We start from the raw sequence: 22,538 nt of genomic DNA, 5'->3' as shown, positions 1-22,538 counted from the left end.
TAAATTTATATAATAAATTAAATAATCTATTAATTTATCTCTATTAGTCACCCCATTGTGTCCAAATCTCTTACTTTTACAAAGAGAAAGTAATCAAGTAAGTTTCCCTTGAAATCAAACCCTGATGTCTCCTCAAAGGGAGAACTGCTAAGCTTTCAGGTCAAGTTGAATGGAACATACAATGAGTCAGGGGGCTGAGCCCTCATTACAGCTAAATGATGTGTTTGAGCTGATGATTTCATTTTATTAAGTTTTTCCAAGGCATTCAACTTAATTTTCTTAGACCACCAATTATTTATTTGTCTTTTGCTTTTCACACTTATATAGTAATAAGTACAACTGGCACAAACAGATGTGGGAACAAGAGCAGTTTTTGGCCAAGTATACAAGTCAACTACTGGGAGCAGAAGCCTGCTGGGATACTAGAGAGTGGCCATGGGCTTTCAGTGGACCCTGATCCTAAGTCGGTTTGTTTGAAAGAAAAAATGGAAAGCACAGGCTAATCAAGTTTCTGCTCTACTGCCATCAGCTGCTCTGGGCAGGGAGCGAGCTCTTCAAAGAACAATCTGAAGCAACATCTGAAAGTTGCTAAAGTACCTGCTAGGGAGGGTGGGTCTAGCTAACTTAAACACTGTTGTTTGAATGCAGGAGGAAAATTTGAAGGCAAAAGATAATTTCACCAACATCACACGTGAGAGTTACTATTAGCTGTAACATCTATCTTTCCCCAGTGCCATCCAAATAAATGTAGTTGGTTTGTTTTAGAGACAAGGTCTTGCTATGTGACCCAGGCTGGTCTCAAGCTGTTAGGTTCAAGTGATCCTCCCACTTCAGTCTCCCAAATAGCTGGGATTACAGGCAAGTGCCACTGCACCTGGCCCAAATAAATGTTGAATAAATATTCTGCAAACATCACTTTGAAGGTACTGCAGCCCACTTGATTAGGCTGCCTGGAATGTTCAAACATCTGGCCTTACTTAAGAAATTTGTTTTTAGCTTGTTAATATATATAATTTAGAACATATACTATATACCTGTTTTCATGCAGACTATTTTATATGTCCACATGTCCTCAGTGGTATGTACCACAGAGTTTCAGGGTATATGGCATGTTTGACTAAACGATGGAAGAGGTTCAAGACTAGTCAGCTGCATGAGTTGAATTGCAAAGGAACATTAGGCCTTTGGCTAAATAAGGAAGAAGCATTATTGCTATAAGTATCAGGGCAATAATATGGAGAAATGATATGGAAATAGTGTCTGTCACTCCACTCAGCCCAATGGAATGAGGCTCTGCCAGAAACTGAAGGATAGTTTTCATTCAAATCTGTCAGATAAGGATGCTTCAAGAGCTACCAGCAGCTCTCCTATGCAGATATGCAGAGCACAACACTCAGCACCCCTGTAGGCATTAATGTAGGTAGTGCCTGGTACTACCTCATAGGCAGAACCCATAAGGCCAAGCAAGAAATGAGGGAAGCTGGTAGACCAGAAGTCCAATTGTGATGCTAGCAATCTGAGATTTATTTGTGAAAATACATGCAACATTCCTGGGCAGGTGCAAATGGGAATCTTTCTAGTTGCAGAGGTCCTCAATAAATAGTTGGAGCAAAAGCCAGAAAATTCTGAGCTATGGCCAGTACTGTGATTTCATCTATACCCTCAGGTTGGTAGGGCACAGTGAATTGCAAACAAACACTATTAATATATTGGTGCTTGTATATGGTGTAGCCCCTCCTAGGTTGCCCTCTTCCAGGAAGAATGCCTCCTGCCACTCATAGAGGCTCTATGGTTAACTAAAGTCAATCTAGCTCCTCATCAGGCATCTTAAAGAGATGTTCGCAGGAAATAGCCTAACCCCTAACACCACAGAAAAGAGTGCTTGTACTTCCAAATGATCTCAAGAACTAGCTCAGAAGCCAGTAAATGACACAAAATCTTTCCAGATTTAGAAACATTTAGCCCCTTATTTAAGGCCCAGGAGACAAAAGGATGTGTTCAGAAATGTGGCTGCAACCAGGAGCCAATGGTCGATACAGTCTAGGACTCAAGGTTGATAGGTCTGACCCTCAAGGATGCCATGTACCAATCGTGGACCCTGATCACAAGGATGCCATGTGATGATTTAACATTGACATTGGACAGAGTAATATTCTGGGAGCAGCCAGGGCCTGTAATACCTCCAAGAAGCTGCTCTTCAAAGGGGACCTCCCAAACATCCCTGCTAAAGACCAACCCAGTGTAACCTAGTGATGCAGTTTGAATGTTTGTTCCCTCCAAATATCATGTTTAAATGTGGTGCCCAGTGTTGGAGGTGGGGCCTGCTGGGAGGTGTTTGTGTCGTGGGGTGGATCCCTCATGAATGGGTTGGTGCCCTCCCCATGGTCATGAGTTAATCCTCATTCTATGAGTTCACGTGGAAGCTGGTTGTTAAAAAGGGTCTGATACATCCTCCTCTCTCGCTCCCTCTCCCACTATGTGACACATCTGCCTCTGCGTCACCCTCTGCCATGAATAAAAGCTTTGTGGCCGGGTGTGGTGACTCACACTTGTAATCCCAGAACTTTGGGAGGCCAAGATGGGTGGATCACCTGAGGTCAGGAGTTCAAGACCAGCCTGGCCAACATCGTGAAACCCTTTCTCTACTAAAAATACAAAAATTAGCAGAGGTGTAGTTGTGGGAGCTTGTAATCCCAGCTACTCGGGAGACTGAGGCAGGAGAATTGCTTGAACCCGGGAGGCAGAGGTTGCAGTGAGCCAAGATTGCACCTCTGCACTCCAACCTGGGCAACAGAGCGAGACTCCATCTCAAAAAAAAAAAAAAGCTTCCTGACACTTCACCAGAAGCTGAACAGGTGTGGGTGCCATGTTTATACAGCCTGCAGAACCATGAGCCAAATAAATCTCTTTTCTTTATAAATTTCCCAGTGTCAGGTGTTCCTTTATAGCAATGCAAAAACAAGCTAACATACCTGGTAACTGTGTAAGAATAACTGAATTGGTAATTGGCGGATCAAGTAAAATGTTTTCATTATTAGGACATGTCTCTATTTGTGCTAGACTGTTAGTTTCTTTATATTTCTCTGAACACATAATATTTAGTTCAATCTCTCAGTTACTTCTGGAAGGTTTTCCAAATCCCATTTCTCTAGAAAGTTCTTTAAACCTTCCATTTAAAAATAGCAGTCAGAACATCTAGTAACTTGAAAGATGGGGAGAATCCTGTTGTTGCTAAGGTATTTTTTGAATGTCAGCCACTTAATGTGTGACTATAACCCTGGTTCATGGGATTACAACCTAAATTAACCCAAGTTAGCGTCCTGGCAGATGGCTGTTCCTAAACTGCCTCAACTTGTCTCTGTCTCTGTTAGACTAAGACAATCCCATGATCTTTTTGAAGCACTAACAGAGAGTTATACCTTCCTGCTCTCCTGTGCTGCCATGTTGAAGAAGATGTAGAGCCTTTTTTATTGTTTTCTACAAATTATGCAATTGAGAAAAAAATGCAGAGAAATCAAAAAGAAAACACTGAAAATCATCCATAATCTTAAATTAACCATACAACCTTTTTAGTCCTGAAATAGTTGCTTACTGTTAAATCAATAGATGTTAACAAGCAATTCTTGAGAATCTCAAATGTTTCTGGCACAGGGCTAGGTGATATAAGATGTGGAAAAGGAATAAGAACCTCAGTGCAGGCTCTCAGAAGAGTTGATTCTCATGTTAGGAAATATAATAAAAACAAGTACAGCCATTATGATGCAGTGGTGGGCCACCACTGGCAGGATGAAAAAAGAGGAGATGTATTATTATTCATTCAACAAAAATGCATTGAGCACCTACTGAGTTTTCTGCTAGTCGTGTGAATCCTGACCTTAAGGAGATAGTAGCAGCCAGTCAGAAAATCAGACTAATAAAATATACAACCATAAAATGATATCCAGATTATTGTGTGGATAAGGTATAGGGAGTACAGGATGGACGCAACAGCTAAGTTTTCTTGGGCAGCCAAGATGAGATGATGCTGAAAGTGACTCCTGAAAGAAGGGAGGAGCTTGTAGAGAGTGCTTACTGAGCCTGCAGGACCTGCCTGACCACACGCCAAGCACTCTTCATGAATTATCTCACTTAATTCTCACACCAGCCCGATAAAATAATGATTTTTATTTTTCTCCATTTTACAGACAGGGAGACTGAAACCAAGAAGAGTTATGGAACTTCTGGATATTACACAGGCAGGGGGTGAGCCTGGAGCTCTGGCCCAGGCAGTCTGCCTCCAGCGGCTGTGCTTCCCACCACCCCTCCCAGCCAAGCCGTATGTATACACATAGCCCCAATACCTTGGTATTAGCCTTCTCCCCTGCCTCCTGCTATACCACATTTCCCCCTCTTCATCTGTTGTAGTGAAAAAAGCAAATGGATTTGGTGCATTATCCGTCTTTGCTACAATATAAGAGTTCAAGGGTATAAACCATAGACCATTGTGATGAACCCTGAACTTGGATTTTTAGGTTCGTTCAGGTTATGGGCTGTCCAGTGCCCATCACAAATACAATTGAGCACTCAGACTGAAAAAGAATGAAGTTGCATTCAGGCTCTCTTGTTGCAGTTTCTCTCTTTGCCTGGGATGAAGATCATTTTCAGAAGCTTCCCCATCCTAACATGTTAGATCAACTGTCTGGGCTACTCAGCTGCTTCTCCTCCCTCACTCTCAGGATTTGTCTGCTTCTACCCAGGAGGTTTGGCTCTGCCTGTTGTCCTTGCCCTTTCCTTTTGTTCTGAGAGCCCAGCACTACTCTAGCCTCTAGGGGTATCAGCCCACACCCCTGCAGCTATTCCAGGTCACACAACCTCCTTCAGTCCCAACCACCACCAGGCGACACACTAACACCTGCATTTCCAAAGAACTCCAATAGACATTTATGACCTTTTACAAAATTCTTAGCCCCCGGCTTTTTTACTAGAATACGAAAATTCTTCTTCCTGAAATCAAACCCACCTTTTGAGGGGCAGTAGAATTTTGCCATGAGGAAGAACACACACGTTCAACACAGAGAATGAAAGCTGGGACAGGATCACATGCCCAGAGCATAGCAGACTGCAAGCTCTCAGGATGGTCAGAGTGGAAAGAGCTGGATATTAGTTTAAACCATGGAAAACTTTTCATGAAGACTCAAAACCTGAGAGAACTTGAAAGATGAATATGAATTAAGGTGACGTTAAGGGAATAAGATATGAAATAAACAGGCATCTGAGTGCATTTTTCTATGAGCAATTTACCAACCTATTATTAGAAAATGCTTAAAAGAGGAATGTTTCTTCTATGTACACCTGGATTTCATTCCTGCATACTCAAAGCTAAACGTGCACAACAAATCAGCTCTTCCTTTTGTAAAAGAAATAAAACCAAATTTTTCTGGTTTTATTTATTTTACAAATAACAGAATTATTGTTCGTAAAATATTATAAAATAATTGTTCCTGGGATACGAGATCAGACCATTCAAATAGAGATATAATTTATGGATTTAATATTAAATTACTTTCCAATATTATCTTTAGAATTTGAATCAATTAGGGAACATAAACATGATTGCTATTGGGTGAGGCTGCCTCTGAATACAAAATATGGTTTAAAAGCTCAGTTCAGGTTTAGAATCGGTGAGAAAAAAAAAAAAGAAGAAGAAAGGAAAAGTATGGTGTTGGCAGCATTAAAAGGAGAAGTAATGTGCATCTTTAGGTGAAAGCTTTACAATGGTGTGCATAATAATGACACTGTTTGTTTTAAATGTGATATATATGTATATATGTGCTATATATACATATATATGTGATATATATACATATATAATGTGATGTATATCACATATATATATATAATTGTGTGCACAGACATACAACAATAACTTATGAACAGATATACTAACAGCCAGTAACAAAGTTTGCCTCTGCAGAGGGGAACTTAGAGCTAAAGGAAAGACTGTTTTTCGTTGTATATTTCCTTTTCTGATTGAATTTTCCACCATGTACCTCAATTATCAATTCTAAAAAAAAAATTATTTAATATAAAACATTGTTTCAAATTTCCAGCTTTAAAATGTGAGAATAGATTCTCTGAGGTGGAAGAAAGAGATTGAAAAAGAAGATAGGATGAGAAGGAAGATAGAAAGGACAAATTGTGGAATAGATGCTCTGCTCTGGGCACTAAGGGTTGCAGAAAGAGAATAAACCTTTGTTCACATTGTCCACGTGTTAGAAAGACGTATTCCTTGGGCCATTTAAAACACCACCTGAAAAGTAGAATCAATAATTACAGATGCTTTGTAAAGATGAGAAAGACTGTGGGAGGATCAAATTTCGAATAGAGCTAAAACATGTAAGGAACTCAAAGAACTCAATAGCAAAAAAGCACATAATCTGATTTTAATATGGGCAAAAGATGTGAATAGACATTTCTCAGAAAAAGACAAATGCATGGCCAACAGGTACATGAAAAAAAGCTCAACATCACTAATCATCCAAGAAATTGCAAATCAAAACCCAATGAGATATGATCTTATCCCAGTTAAAATGTCTTTTATCAAAAAGACAGATGCTGGTGAGGATGTGGAGAAAGGAGAACTCTCGTACACTGTTGGTGGGAATGTAAATTAGTACAACCATCGTGGAGGACGCTATGAAGGGTCCTCAAACAACAACAACAACAACAAAAAATGGAATATCATATGGTCCTGCAATCCCACTGCTAGATAAATATCCAAAAGAATGGAAATCAGTATATCTAATAGATGTCTGCACTCCCATGCTTATTGCAGCATTATTCACAATAGCTAAAATACAGACTCAATGTAAGAGTCCATCAACAGATGAATAGATAAAGCAAATGTGGTACTTACACACTATTCAGCCATAAAAAAGGATGAGATCCTGTCATTTGCAACAACGTGGGTGGAACTGCAGGACATTATGTTAAGTGAAATATCACAGGCACGGAAAGACAAAGAACCCATGTTTGTACTCATATGTGGGAGCTAAAAAATTGATTCCATGGCGATAAAGAGTAGATTGATGGTTTCCTAAGGCTCAGAAGAGTAGCAGGGAGGTGGAAATAAAGAAGTGTTGTCTAATGGGCACAAAAATACAGTTAGATAGTAGGAATAAGATCTAGTGTTCAGGCCGGATGCAGTGGCTCACGCCTGTAATTCCAGCACTTTGGGAGGCTGCGGCAGGTGGATCACCTGAGGTCAGGAGTTCGAGACCAGCTGACCAACATGCTGAAAGCACACCTCTACTAAAAATACAAAAAACTAGCCTGGCGAGGTGGCGGGCGCCTGTAGTCCCAGCTACTTGGGAGGCTGAGACAGGAGAATGGTGGAAACCCGGAAGGCGGAGCTTGCAGTGAGCTGAGATCCGGCCACTGCACTCCAGCCTGGGCGACAGAGCGAGACTCCATCTCAAAAAAAAAAAAAAAAAAAAAAAACAAAATTAGCTGGACGTGGCAGTGGGCACCTGTAATTCCAGCTACTCGGGAGACTGAGGCAGGAGAATCACTTGAACCCGAGAGGCAGAGGTTGCAGTGAGCCAAGATCATGTCATTGCACTCCAGCCTGGGTGACGGGAGCGAAACTCTGTCTCAAAAAAAAAGAAAAAAAAAAGATCTACTGTTTGGTAGCATTATAAGGTGACTATAGTTAACAATAATTTATCGTATAGGTTGGTGCAAAAGTAATTGTGGGTTTTGCAATTTTAAAACCACGATTACTTCTGCACCAACCTAATATATTTTGAAGCAATTAGAGGAGTGGATTTGGAATGTTCCCAACACAAAGAAATGATACATGTTTGAGGTGATGGATACCCCAACTACCCTGATTTGATCATTACACTTTGTACGCTTGTGTCAAAACATCACATGTACCCCATAAATACGTATGGCTATTATGTATCCATAAAAAAAGTTTTTAATTCAAAGAGACCCACACAAACGTGGAGGCAAGGGGCTCTGCGCTGGCTACGCACAGGGGTCATGGAAGGGACTCCAGAGGCAGGACCATGGATTTTAGGAAAACATCAGTCCCATCATTTGCCTTCATACAGGTGTGTATATAGTACCTCAATACCCGTTTCTTAGGTCATTTTATGGAGTCTACTTGCCTATCAAATTTCCCTCCAGGTAATCATGAAACTGACATGAAAGAGACTGGCAGCATGTATGCTTCCCTTTTACCAGGACACATCATTTAAATGTCTGTGTTACCATACAAGCACTTCAAACATTAGCATGTCTCCACACCGACCAAGAATTCTCGGGTATTCCATCTCTTTTTTTGAGACAGGGTCTCACTGTGTTGCCCAGGCTGGAGTGCAGTGGTGCAATATCAGCTAATTGTAGCCTCCACCTCCTGGATTCAAGCAATTCTCCTGCTTCCGCCTCCCAAGTAGCTGGGACTACATGTGCGCACCACCACACCCAGCTAACTTTTGTATTGTTTTAGTTGAGTCAGGGTTTCACCATGTTGGCCAAGCTGGTCTCAAAGTCCTGACCTCAAGTGATCTGCCCGCCTTGGCCTCCCAAAGTGCTGGGATTACAGGTGTAAGGGATTACAGGGCCACCGCACCTGGCCCGTTCCATCTTTAAATGCCTATTCCCTTCACACAAGGCCACTGAGGATGGAATGGCAATTTTCTTTTCTTAATTATCATCACATACTGCCTCCTGCTTCATAGGTTCAATTCCCCACCTTTCCATTTGCCTGAGGCTCAATCAAAGGTCTCTGATTTTCACTTTTCTAACACTGAGTCTATCTTTAAGCAGATGTTTTGTTCTGGAACCAGCTCTGTGAAAAGCATTTAGGAAAACAAAAAGTTATTTACTTGCATGAAAGTTAAACAAGGGTGTCCAGGCTTTCAAAAGTCTAGCTTCAACACCAAACAAAAATAAACAGGAAACCCTGAAATAAACCCAAAAAACCAAAACACACCCACGTTCACACACAAGAGTACCAATGTTGCCAAGTTCACAATTTCTCTGTTCATGTTGGGAAAACAGCAATTTTGTCACAGTAGCTTATTTACAAAGGACGTTTTCATAATTAGCTTTGAACTGGTCACTGAAAAAATTCTTTGACATAGAATAAATAACTTTCAGGAAAGTCTCACAGCTTCATTTATTATGGGGCCTCTAACCGGACAGGGTGATCCTGTTGGGGGTTTCTTTTGGTTTATCTCAGGATGCCAAGTGCTTTCCATTTTTGCCTGACTAGGGCACATGATTATGATGTGCACACGAACTCATCACAGCCACAGGGACAGATGCTGGTTTTGCTTCTAGTCATACTTTAGTGTTAAGAGATAACGAGGTAATAGAATTCATCCAGTGAGGCCACCACCCTTTTTGTCTCTACCCCTGTACACACCTCATGCCAATCCACCCTATTCCTTCTCGAACCATCAGCAGCAGCAAGCACAAAGAAAAAACAACTCAGAAGATTTTTCAAACATGCCAAAAGTTGGCTAGCAGTCCTGTTTGAACACAGATATGGCTATTGGACAGCAGTTGTCTAGCTCACCCAATCTTGGATGGATACTTTCCTGTAACACAACTAGGTCAAATGATCTAATCACCCTGACCGAATGGTTCCTGTCTTTCTCTAACTAGAAATCTCTCCTGCCTTTATCTAAGTGCATTCCTTCTTGTGGTATCTTCCTAGAAATTATATACTACTGAAAAAATAGTAATTTGAAAATAGTAACCATCATTCTCAGCAAACTATTGCAAGAACAGAAAACCAAATACTACATGTTCTCATAGGTGGGAATTGAACAATGAGATCACTTGGACACAGGGAGGGGAACATCACATACCGGGTCCTATTGTGGGGAGTGGAGGGGGGATCAGGGATAGCATTGGGAGATACACCTAATGCAAATGACGAGTTAATGGGTGCAGCACACCAACATGGCACATGCATACATATGTAACAAACCTGCACGTTGTGCACATGTACCCTAGAACTTAAAGTATAATTTTAAAAATTCAAATAATAATAATAATAATCAAATTACCCTTAGCTTCTTTTCTCTCGGCAAATCTAGTTCATATCCATTTATTGTTGTTGTTTTTTTTTTTTTTTTTTTTAAATTTGGAACCTTTCCCGATTTTTTTTTTTTTAAATATGGAACGCTTCACGAATTGTTGTTTTTTAAAATGAATCTCTCTGCTAATCATGTTGTTATTCTTTCTTAACCCTTTCCTTTTGAGTTAATCAAAACTGAACAAAATGGCCAGGTGCGGTGGCTCACGCCTGTAATCCCAGCACTTTGGGAGGCCAAGGAAGGTGGATCACCTGAGGTCAGGAGTTTGAGACCAGCCTGACCAACATGGTGAAACCCCATCACTACTAAAAATACAAAAATTAGCCAGGCATGGTGGTGGGTACCTGTGATCTCGGCTACTCAGGAGACTGAGGCAGGAGAATCAGTTTAACCCGGGAGGCGGAGGTTGCAGTGAGCTGAGATCACACCACTGCACTCTGGCCTGGGCAACAGAGCAAGACTCTGTCTCAAAAAAAAAAAAAAAAAAAAAAGGCTCTATATGGATCTCACTAATGCAATGTATGAAAGAAGAACTAATACTTTATACTTAGAGCTCATGTTTCATTTTAGTACATCTCAGAATTATGCTGATTTTTCACAACAGCATTCCTAGTAGCATGTATTTTTTTCTATTTATTTGTATTCAATTATGCCTCCTATCTCAAAGGATTATTGACGAGTTTAATGCGATTGTGTATGAAAAGTGCTTATCAGAATGCCCGGCACATAGAGGACACTCCATAAATGGTGACTGTCATTATTCATTATTTTTGATTCTTTGGACTAGGGAGTCAGTGAAATATGTGGGGAAAGAGAGTTTGCTCAAGATGCACTGTAGGAAATATTTAGGTACTAAATAGCAAAATATTTGTGCTCCCTGCTTTAAGACAACTCATTATAGGAACACTGGAATTTACAGAGCTAATGTGTGCATTTGGTGTCTGAGATGAAGAGCTTTTCCCTTGCTCAGACTGTCCAGCTTCATTTGCAGGGCTGTCTGCGGGCCCTCGCCTAAGCAGGGACTGCAGACGATCCTCCAAGATAATCCATTAGAAAAGGAAGCTAAGCCGGGCGCGGTGGCTCAAGCCTGTAATCCCAGCACTTTGGGAGGCCGAGACGGGCGGGGAGGTCAGGAGATCGAGACCATCCTGGCTAACACGGTGAAACCCCGTCTCTAATAAAAAATACAAAAAAAAACTAGCCGGGCGAGGTGGCGGGCGCCTGTAGTCCCAGCTACTCAGAGGCTGAGGCAGGAGAATGGCATAAACCCGGGAGGCGGAGCTTGCAGTGAGCTGAGAACCAGCCACTGCACTCCAGCCTGGGCGACAGAGCGAGACTCCGTCTCAAAAAAAAAAAAAAAAAAAAAAAAAAAAGAAAAGGAAGCTAAACAATGTAATCCATTGTGACACTACATATGAAGGATGATTGTACAGGAACTGTATATTCCTGGAACCTGTAACAAATCCACACAGAAGTTTTATTTCTGGCCAAGGACTCAACATCAAATAAATCTGAGATATGACAAATAGTATAACAAAAGAAAACATAAACCACCATCCATTTAAAAGAGGATAAGTATGATCCAAGACTAATGAAATGAGCATTAATGTATGTACACACTGATTACACAAAAGGCCTTAATGAATTATTAAATACTCATCTGGTTTTATTATGTATAAAAATTATAGCATCTTCACTATATCACAGTTCCAACCTAAAATGAATATAGTATCTAAAACAATTAAGAAATAAACATTTGCTCAGCAATACGTTTGTGTGTCATTTTAGAAACTCCCCAGACAAGGCATATGTCCCAGGTTTCTTTCTAAAAAGCTTTCCAAGGAAATTTGAGAAAAGATGCCTTTCTGCTCCCACCCCGATAAATTGCCTGAAGCAAGAGGAGACATTCACAACCTTTCTGCTGACAAAATAGCCGGGCTGAGCATTAACGCTTATAAATGTTTAATGATGATGGTGTTCTTTCCCACTGAAAGCATTTCTTTTCTAAAGTAAGGGGTGACCCTATTCTCCCAGCCTTCACCCTTTATAGCCTCCTAAGTTATAAAGTGAGATCATGGCATCAGTTGGGTTCCCAGGAGACACCTGATGTTCAATCTTTCTCAGCCTTCACTCCTGGGAAGTGACAGTGTTTGACATCTATTAGAGCACATCACACTTCAGAAGATAATAAAATGATCAGATCACATTTTAAACTTTTGCTCTTCAGGTAAAATAGATATTATAAAATTGAATATCCAAATAGGCCATGGTCAGACCATACATAAAAACAGAACTGTGACCATAACCTGCCCAGGAAACCAACCCCTTATCTACAATTTTCAGTCCAGCAAGCCCCTCTGCTAACGCCAGACTTTCAAGAAGTCTGGGAAATAACAATCTGGGAAGCTAAACAATAACTTTTGTAATAATTAATCCCAAACAGCCAGGAATTGATCAATAACTGACAGCTTTCCTCATTTTTGTCCTCACTTCCAACTTAGGACCAACCACAAAAGACTCCTTAAATAATCACATGGCTGCCGGTTCTCAGCCAACTCCAGCTTCCCAGACCAACACCCTCCAATCGGGGTACACCTGAAGCCATACCTTGTGTCTGCTGTAAAGCTCTTCCACTCCCCTGCCTGCCTTTGAGTCTCTCCCAAATGCCAGTGATGGTGGCTGACTCCCTTGCTATAGCAAGCTCTGAATAAACTGCCTTTGCTTTCTCACGTGGTGGTCTTCCTTTATTTCATATATATAACCGGTGTGTGTATTTTTTTAATGCTGCCCACCTGCTTCCTGATCACTCCTCCCTGCCACAAGTCCTGAAAAGCCTTCTCAGCCAAAAAATAGAGGCCTGCCTAACTCCCCCACTTCACCCTCCCCTCCTCACGCTTCTAATGACAGGGATTCTCTCCTTGACAAATGCTAGCCAGGGTTCTCTGAGCCCCCTTCTAGACCAGGCCTCAACCCCCTCAGAGTGCCTGCTTGAGAAAGCCCAAGACTGCCAAAAAAATTCTATGCACCATCTGATGAAAGGCTCCTGGCACTTTCTCAGAGCACTTACTAAAAAGGACTTACAACTGTGACTCCTTCCTCTGTCCCTTTGAGATGGCTGTGTATCTCCTACAAAGGCAATCAAGGACCTAAAAACCATTCCTTTACAATGTAATCATCATGAAGGATAGAGTCAGTGTCTCCCAGTCTCTGGAAGGACAGAATCCGAACTTTGATCATTGCCAGCTAGCAGACACAGCTGCCCAATCAGCATATACATGCGTCAATCCTTTGTCAGTTTTCACCTTCCTGACTCTGCTGAAGTCCCACTGGTTTCTCTCCCTTATCCTTCATTGTCCCTTCAAAATGCCCAGTCACCTCTGTACAAATCAAAGTTGAGTTCAGTTCACTCTGGACCCTCTTCCCTATTGCAATAGTACATTATGATTACCATCTGTCCTTACCACGTTACATAGTGTCTGGTTTATCTTTGGTACTAACCAGGTGTGCGCCTCCATCCTTCCCCCACCCACACCAATAGCCAGTAGCTGGTCTTACTGTTTCAGTAGGAAGCTAGTCAGGCACGAGCAGGGCAGGAGAGCCCCTCTCCCCACCAAGGAATGTCAGGAGACCAACAGGTGGTGGGCAGGTGGTTGTTACACTGTTTCTCTAAAATAGTAATTGGTCGCAGCCAGCACTAGGGAAAGGCAGGCTCCAAACAGAAAAAACCTGAAACTGGTCATCAGTTTCCTGGTAAGATCTCAGGAGTTGGGCGAGTAGGCTGAAGCATGCGCACTAAGAGGCAAAATGGCGGCTTTTAACTGGTACATGACGTTCTAGGAACATTCAGCTGGTAAAGGAAGAATGCCTCAAGTGAGCATGGGTACAACGCCAGTAAACACACTCTGCATGCCCCCCTCCCGTGCACTAGCAGGCCACTGTGCATGCGACAGCCCACCCCAAGGGAAGAATTAGGGAAGAAGAGATGCAAGACCCTGGAAATGCCAATGTATTAAACCCTACGTCAAAGGTCAAACAGGGCTCTTGATCTCTCGAGTGGCCCACTTAGCCCTCTTCCAAGTGTACTTTACTTCCTTTCATTCCTGCTTCTAAACTTTTTTTTTTTTTTTTTTTTAAAGAGATGGAGTCTCACTCGCGTCGCCCAGGCTGGAGTGCAGTGGCATAATCTCAGCTCACAGCAACTTCCGCCTCCCGGGTTCAATGGATTCTCCTGCCTCAGCCTCCCAAGTAGCTGGTATTATAGGCTTGCACCACCACGCCCAGCTCATTTTTGTATTTTTAGTAGAGATGGGGTTTCACCATGTTGGCCAGGCTGGTCTCAAACTCCTGACCTCAAGTGATCCGCCTGCCTCGGACTCCCAAAGTGCTGGGATTACAGGCATGAGCCACCGTGCCTGACCCTGCTCTAAACTTTTTTAAAACTTTCACTCCCACTGTAAAACTTGCGTTCATCTCTCACTCTGCCATATGCCCCTCAGTCGAATTCTTTCTTCTGAGGAGGCAAGAATTGAGGTTGCTGCAGACCCGCACAGATTCACCATCCCTAACATTATCTTGGGCAGAGTGCTCAGACCTCAGGTTGTCTGAAATGAAAGTCACTGTCACCCCAGAACCTGCATCCTTTCCCTACTCTTTAGAAATGTGATAGCTGATGGCACTCCTGTTAAATCTTTCCCTACCTAAGAAATCTGGACCAGGCACTCTGGCTCATGCCTGTAATCCTAGCCCTTTGGGAGGCCAAGGAAGGTGGATTACTTGAGGTCAGAAGTTCAAGACTAGCCTGACCAACATAGCGAAAACCCATCTCCACTAAAAATACAGAAATTAACTGGGCATGGTGGTGGGTGCCTGTAATTCCAGCAACTCGGGAGGATGAGGCAGGAGACTCCCTTGAACCAGGAACACCACTGCACTCCAGCCTGGGCGTCAGAGTGAGACTCCGTCTCAAATAAATAAATAAATAAATCAAAACAACAACTACTACTCTCTCTATATAAAAATATATAGTATATATAATATACACTATATATAGCATATATACTACATATTTATATATATATATTTTATATGTATATAAATATCTTCTCTGGGTGAGGACCCACTGCTCCATAGAGCCTTTTCTGGTGAGCCAGATAAAAACTTTTATTTCCCTCATACAAGTACCTGTATGTTTATTCACACCTTTCTTATGTATCTCAACAACTTTTCACTTATGGTAACATTTAGGAGGTAGCAAGGTTAGCTGCCTAACAAACATAGCTTATGTTTAATTCTTGCAACCCTGCAAAGGCTGTTATGTGTAAAATGGGGATAATAATATGTACTTCATAAAGTTGTTATGAAGAGCAAATAATGCTGGCTCGTAGTGGGAGGTTAGGAATTAACGTCCAATTAGAGAATGAATGAATAAGGGAGAACACACAGTAGTTCATAAATATGAGTTTCCCTTCCCCCTCAAAACAGCAGAACCAGAAAATAAGCAAGACCCTAATGCATACATCTCACAATTGTCCTTCATCTGCTGTCCAGCAACCTGCCACCGCACTAAACTGACTATTCTATTTTCCAACGACACAAATATATATTTCTTACTTTTAAAATTTAGATCTACATCCCTGCAACTTCTCCCCTTGGGTCTTGGTTCAGTTCCCACCAGTCATACAAGATAACATCAGGCTTCTGGGCCTCTATTTTCTTGACTGTACGACACCAGTTTGGCCTTGAGGTGGGCTCCCACAGGTAGCCGGGAAGTTGATGCCCCTGCATACCCACGCCCACCCACACGTGAAAACAAAAAATCTCAGAAATAGTAATTTCGAGCACGTGTCAAAGTTGTATTTCAAGTGTGAAAAAGACAGCAAAAGACAGCAAAAGGAAAAAGCTGGTTCACAGCAACAGTCTTGGGAAAGCAAGGGCTCTTTTAGAAATAGAAAGGAACGTCTAGAGCCGTGGCTTGTTTAAACACCCGCTGCCGGGACCCACCGCCAGAGCTGCCTATCCAGGGCCGAGAACGTGCATTTCTAAGTAGTTCTCAGGCGGTGCTGATGCTGCGTATCTGGGGACCGCACTTTGAGAACCACCAGTGCAGACCCTGGCTAACGTTCTTTAGTCTGATGCGTCGGGGAGCTGTAAAGCTGCCATCCTTCACCGCTGGGCAAGTAACCTGGTGGCACCACCACAGGGCCAGACCCAGGGCGGGCCTCCATGCGCCTTTAACCAGAAATAACCAGCACTGGGTTCCGTTCACCGGCAACGCCAGGTGGGGGCCATCTGACAACGCAGCAGTTTTGCTTTTTATTCAAAGTCGGATACTTAGAAGGAATGCGATGAACTTGGGATGAAGGTGTTTTGCTGGCCCCGTGGACAGACCAGACCTCCTCCCATTGGAGCCTCGGTTGTCACACCAGCCCCCCAGGGGGCGCGCGGCCCGTCTCGCCACCGCGGCCTGGGTCGTTCGCGTCTCTGGGCGCCCAGGGTGGCTTTGGGTCCCGGCCCCAGATTCCGCGGCGCGCAGGCGCGGCAGCTTCTCCGCACGCCTCCAGGAAACGGCCCGGAAGCGGTTGTGCGAGGGGATCCTGCTCCTGGGGGTGGCTGGGAACGGCTGTTTCATTCCTCGTTCACCCTTCAAGTCTCAGTTTTTGCTTGGGCTTGAAGGAATGGGCCAGGGTATCGTGGACTGAGAGTCTTACAAAATTTGAGTTCTTGAGGTCAGGATTTAAAAGTAGCTGCCGAAACCCGGGATCGAACCAGGGACCTTTAGATCTTCAGTCTAACGCTCTCCCAACTGAGCTATTTCGGCACGCTTGTAACTGTCTCCGGAGTAAACTATCACTGAGAGCTTTGCGTCCAATTGTCATGCTTGTCTTTTCTTGGTGATCATTTACAGCATTTCTTCCTTGTCCTGTTAAACGGTGTCGTCGGAATTCTTCCTCCTCACTGCTTCCACGCTGCCACTAGGCGCACTGCACACACGCCTTACTTTTTCTTAGATCGCTCTCGGCGCGCGCAGCCGGCACAGCCCAGGAGCTGAGGCCGGGTCCCCATGGCGGCTCCTCGGGATGCTGGTTCAGTCCTCCTGGGGCTGGTCCCGGCGAGATCCGGAGCAGCGGAGTCGCCTCGGCGAGCTCTTGCCCAGGCCTGGTAGCCCTTCCCGTCGATCCGCCCCTGCCTATGACTGTGCACGTTTGTCTCCTTGCTTTCCGAAAAGTTCCAGGCCCCAGGTGAGGAGCCGTGTAGGCCCAATACGATTGGATGTACGGGGCAGGTATCGTTAGACTGGCCTCTGGAGAGGAGTTTGCAGCCGGGGAAATGTCCACCTTCATCATCACCTGTTTGCATGGAGCCTGACAGGCAAATAAATGCTTAGTGAGCTCACTAACGATGATTATTCAGTCAATGCTAGTTCCCACACGAGTCAACAAATGTTTCTGAAGAACCCACTACGTGCCAGGGGCAGACATTCTTTACTTCCCAAACATCTTACTTTTTCCATTTTAATTTTGTCTCCAATTAAATTGTAATCTCTCAAGGCAGGGATCTTACCCTGCTCTTTAGAGCTTTGCATTTAAGTGGAAGCTTCACAGCCAATTTGGATGGATGGATAGATAGGATAGATGGATGGATGGATGGATGGATGGATGGATGGATGGATGGCTGGCTGGCTGGCTGGGTGGCTGGCTGGCTGGCTGGCTTCAAATGCCAAAGAGAAAAAATACAAAATTAGAAATGTTTGCAATCTCTATTTTCTCCGCCAAGCCTCCTCCCTTACAAGAAAGAGAGTTTCTGGGTTCCTTTATTGTGCCAAATCCAAAAAAGAGCTGAGGCGTTGATGGTATAGTGGTTAGCATAGCTGCCTTTTAAATTCAAAAAAACCGAAGAGCTTCCGATTTAACAGAAGTCAGCAGCTAAGGATGAGAGAGAGACCAAAGAGAACTTGGGGCTGGACCGCGTTCAGAGAAGGGTTTGGGGAGCTTGGAGTGGAAGAGGGAGAAATTTTGGGCAGCCGCCCTGTGAGGATCGTACATCTGAAAAGAGATGGGAAAAGAGGCCTTTAACAGGCTTTCTTGTGTGTTCTGAATGTAGCTACCTTTCCCATTCTCCTCAAAACACTGCAGGCAAGACGAATTATTTTCAACGACTCTTGGGCTGCCGGCTGGCTACTCCTTACTGGATTGAATCATGAGATAGCTCAGCTTCTTAAATTTTACAAAAGTTGTGTCTTTGGGTTAAAATCAAATCTAGGAAGTCTCAAAATATATGTTAAAGAGTGATGGGATAACACATCTACGGGCTGTGACATGGTGTTAATGTCTAGCTTTCTTGTCTTCTAGTCACACCTGCAAACCAGCCGCTTCATGCATTGTCACCTAGGAAATCAAATCCTAGGTAACTAGGAAAGTGGCAGATAAGTTCGATGGGATAGTCTGGGCTGGGGATGGGTAGCAAAGGTCCGAGCAGGATCAAATGGAAAATGGAGGAACAGGGTAAGAGAGAGAGGAGAAGGAAGAGTGCAACCAAGAAACATTGTTTTGTGATTTAATGTGATGAGATCCCTTGGCAAATTGTGAGATAATAGACACTACATTGTCATAGTGATCATTTGTTTAGTAAAAGTTGATTTTAGAAAGGAAGTGTTGTGAGAGATGTCATGGATAAGCTGGGTGTCCAGGACAGTCTTTGTTTATATATGTTGTCCCAGAACTCTCAGTGGTAGTAGCCTTTTTACTGTTAAACAGTTAAAAGTAAGGTCGGGCGCAGTGGCTCATGCCTGTAATCTCAGCACTTTGGGAGGCCTAGGCAGGTGGATCACTTGAGGTTAGGAGTTCAAGACCAGCCTGGCTAACACAGTAAAACCCCGTCTCTACTAAAAATACAAAAATTAGCCGGGCATGGTGGTGCGCACCCGTAATCCCAGCTACCTGGGAGGCTGAGGCAGGAGAATCAATTGAACCTGGGAGGTGGAGGTTGCAGTGAGCTGAGATTGCGCCACTGCACTCCAGCCTGGGTGACAGAGTGAGACTTTCTGTCTCAAAACAAAACAACAACAAAAATAGTTAAAAGTGTTTTGGAATGACTGGAAGATAAATAAACAATGTGATCACCTACTTGATAAACTTTGTGAAAGCCTCAGCTTGATGTTCTCCAGGTTTCTCCCCAGGTTTTCCCCCAGGTTTTCCTGTTAGTGAAAAGATCTTCAACATCAACCCAATATTTATTGTTGCTGTTTTACAAAGGAGACTGAAAGTTTCTGGGACTTAGTGCCATGGTTCCAAAACTGCAGTGAAGAGCCCTGGGTGGCTGCAGTGAATCCACAGGGCACTGAAGAATATTTTACATTTTGAGAGTAACATAAGGATGCTTGGCATCTGTGGAACACTATGCAAACTACCCAGTAGTTCATTGTTTCGGCAAGAGATTACATTTCTATCAATGATGTCATCTCTTTCAGCATGATAAAAAGTACCCATGAATCAACAGGGAATATGAAATTAGGGTTGAGATGTCCAATCTGTTTCCAAGCTTAAGAAATTATACACTGTCCAGGATACACACATCCCACCAGTAAGTTAGCTAGTTAACTGTGGCAAGAATGAAATTAGGGAGTCTCTCTGAGCCTACTCTGGCTTGGGAGGCTGCCCTTAAAAAAAAAAAAAGGAATGACATGAAAATGTAACTTTTCTTTCAATTATATGTACAATATTTTTGAAGTAGCTACGAAGTTGTTGGACATAAATCCTTATTAAGTTGTTTGGACCTGAGTACTTAATAAAAGAAATTGTTCGGCATTTCTTTTGGCCTGGGGGCATTGGAAAAAATTACCGAGATAGTAAGAGCTGTCTGTGAACAGAGAAAGTGAATAAAAATTATTATGAGTTTGGGGAAAACCTTGCTTTACTCAGCAAGATTGCAGTGGCAAGAAGAACTGTCAGAACATCGAAGAAGACCAAGCGCCACAGGCTAAATAAAGTGAAGCGAAAATCTGTGCAGGCACATCATAGTAAGAAGAGACAGGTGATAAAGAAGTTGGCATTCAAAATGAGGATAAAGATGTTTAAGAAGACTCTGTGTTGAAAAGAAACTGTGTAAGCTACAGTCCTGTTTTCCAAATGAGCTCGCGGATTTTGGCCAACTCCAGTCTAATTACCTATGATTAAAAAAAACCAACTAATTATGAGAACTAACTAGCAGATCTGAGAATAATAAAACTAAAGAGAGTATGTTGCGTATAGTTAAAACAGCTAATAAATTTTTGTGGGTTTTTTGTTGTTGTTGTTTGTTTGTTTTGAGGCGGGAGTCTTGCTCCATTTATGGCCCAGGCTGGTCTTGAACTCCTGGGCTCAAGGGATCTTCCCAGGTAGCTGGGATTACAGACACGCACAACTGTGCCCCGCTTCTGATAAAATTTTAAATGGCTGTTAATTAATCTCTCCTTCAGTTTGCTCCTTGGGATTCCACAGTGCACATGCATACACACACACACACACACACACACACACACACACACACACACACACACATATTTTTGGGGGCTTGTGATTTTAATCAATATTTCTCAAAAGTATTTTTTAAATGACGAGGGTATGTCAAAAGGACCTGGGAAGCAGTTTGAAGGGGTTCCTACTGGCCAACACTGGGACAATCTGAGCATCAAAATAAATAAGAATATTAATGAATTATTTATCCTTTGAATAAAATAGAAGTCCTTTAGTACAATAATTGTGTGTGGTGGATGCAGGGGAGGAATTGAGGACTCACAGCTGAATGAATTATGCAGACTGACAAATTTGGAGGTAGTGGTAGCACTGGACATCACCATTTCCCAAACATCATAGTAAAGATTGATTCAGTCAAGAATCATCAATGGAGGATAACTCTAAGGGGGGACAGTTAAACGAGGAGCAGGATCATTGCATAGCCTCAAAGTATTTCTCCACAGATTGCTTAAACTGCATGGTGGAGAAAACAGACAATGCCATGATCCAGTCATCAAAATTAGCATCACCAATGTAGGACATTCGGTTATCACGTGCCTTCTATCGTGATGCCCTGTAAAAGACACAACACACACAGTGTTCCAGGCAGGGAAGCAGAACCTAAGTTTAATCATGGAGCAGCATTATACAAACCCCAAGTAAAGGTCATCCTAGTGAATAAATGGCCTGTATTATTCAAAACTGTTAAGTCACGAAAGCAAAGAAAAGCTGAGGAACTGTTCCATATGCAAGGAGGTGAAAGAAACACAACTCAATGCAATGTGTAATCCCAGACTGGTTCCTATTCTGGGGAGGAAATGCTTTAAAGGGTGTTATTGGGACAACTAATGAAATTGGAGCATGAGCTGCAGATTAGATGAGAGTGTTTTATCAATGTGAAATTTCCTGAAGTTGGCAACCATAGTTAGGTAAGAAATATCCTTGTTTCAGGAAGTATATACTGAACTATTAAGGGATGAGAGACAATCCACTCTCAAATAGATTCTGAAAATAAATAATAGTATGCATACATATGATTATATATGTAAACATATAGACACATGCATGTGTATATGTGAAAAGAATATAAAAAATAGAAACAAATATTAAAATTTGGTGTATCTGAGTAAAAGGTATATGGAACTCTTCTGTATCATTTTACAACTTTTCTAAAAATTTGAAACTCAGACCAAGCACAGTGACTCACACCTACAATCCTAACATTTTGGGAGACCGAGACTGGAGGATCGTTTGAGCCAAGGAGTTTGAAGCCAGCCTGGGCAACAACTCTGTTTCTACAAAAAAAAAAAAAAAAAAATTGGGCCGGGCGAGGTGGCTCAGGTCTGTAATCCCAGCATTTTGGGAGGCCAAGGCAGGTGGATCACTTGAGGTCAGGAGTTCAAGACCAGCATGGCCAACATGGTGAAACCCCATCTCTACTAAAAATACAAAAATTAGGCAGGCATAGTGGCACCTGGCCTGTAATCCCAGCTACTTAGGAGGCTGAGGCAAGAGAATCGCTTGATTTCAGGAAGCAGAGGTTACAGTGAGCTGAGATCATGCCACTGCATTCCAGCCTGGGCAACAGAGAGAGACTCTGTCGTAAAACAAAACAAAATTTAAAAAATTAACCGGGTGTGGTGGTACACACCTGTGATCCTAGCTACTTGACTTTAATGGGTGAGGAAGGAGAATCGCTTGAGCCTGGGAGGGTGAGGCTACAGTGAGCTGTGATCATGTGATCACACCATGCACTCCAACCTGGGTGACACGGTGAGACCCTGTCTTAAAAAAAAAGAAAAAAGAAAAAAAAAAAAACCCTCGGATTTGTTTTTAAAATAAAATAAATAAATAAGAAACGTTTCGTGGTCTTCTTGAGCCAAGACAATTTCAATTAGAATCATACTATAGCTAAGAGCTGGAAGAGAATTTAGCATTTATTTTGCCTGACCAC

The 22,538-nt window shown here is 42.6% G+C and overlaps 1 long non-coding RNA gene and 1 other non-coding gene across 4 annotated transcripts in view; one reads left to right on the top strand and one right to left on the bottom strand.

Annotated features, from left to right (window-relative positions):
• Positions 1-12,804, top strand: part of LOC108519937 (uncharacterized) — a 25,455-nt gene extending 12,651 nt beyond the window's left edge. The window contains exons 2-3 of one of the 3 annotated variants that reach the window (XR_001882769.1): positions 4,185-4,315; positions 12,596-12,804. This is a non-coding gene — a long non-coding RNA (uncharacterized LOC108519937). Of the gene's footprint in view, positions 1-4,184; positions 4,316-4,609; positions 4,733-6,089; positions 6,194-12,595 lie in introns of those variants that run through there. The other 2 variants (XR_001882771.1, XR_001882770.1) reach the window with 2 other exon arrangements.
• A 4,034-nt stretch (positions 12,805-16,838) lies between these two features.
• On the bottom strand, positions 16,839-16,911 carry TRNAF-GAA (transfer RNA phenylalanine (anticodon GAA)). The gene has a single exon. It is a non-coding gene; the product is annotated as a tRNA-Phe (tRNA).
• Positions 16,912-22,538: the final 5,627 nt, after the last annotated feature.

The sequence above is a fragment of the Rhinopithecus bieti genome, unplaced genomic scaffold, assembly GCF_001698545.2.
Source record: "Rhinopithecus bieti isolate Rb0 unplaced genomic scaffold, ASM169854v2 scaffold_46235, whole genome shotgun sequence".
Classification (NCBI taxonomy): Eukaryota; Metazoa; Chordata; class Mammalia; order Primates; family Cercopithecidae; genus Rhinopithecus; species Rhinopithecus bieti.
Note: the sequence above shows the minus strand (reverse complement) of the source record. Positions and strands in the feature narration are given on the sequence as shown.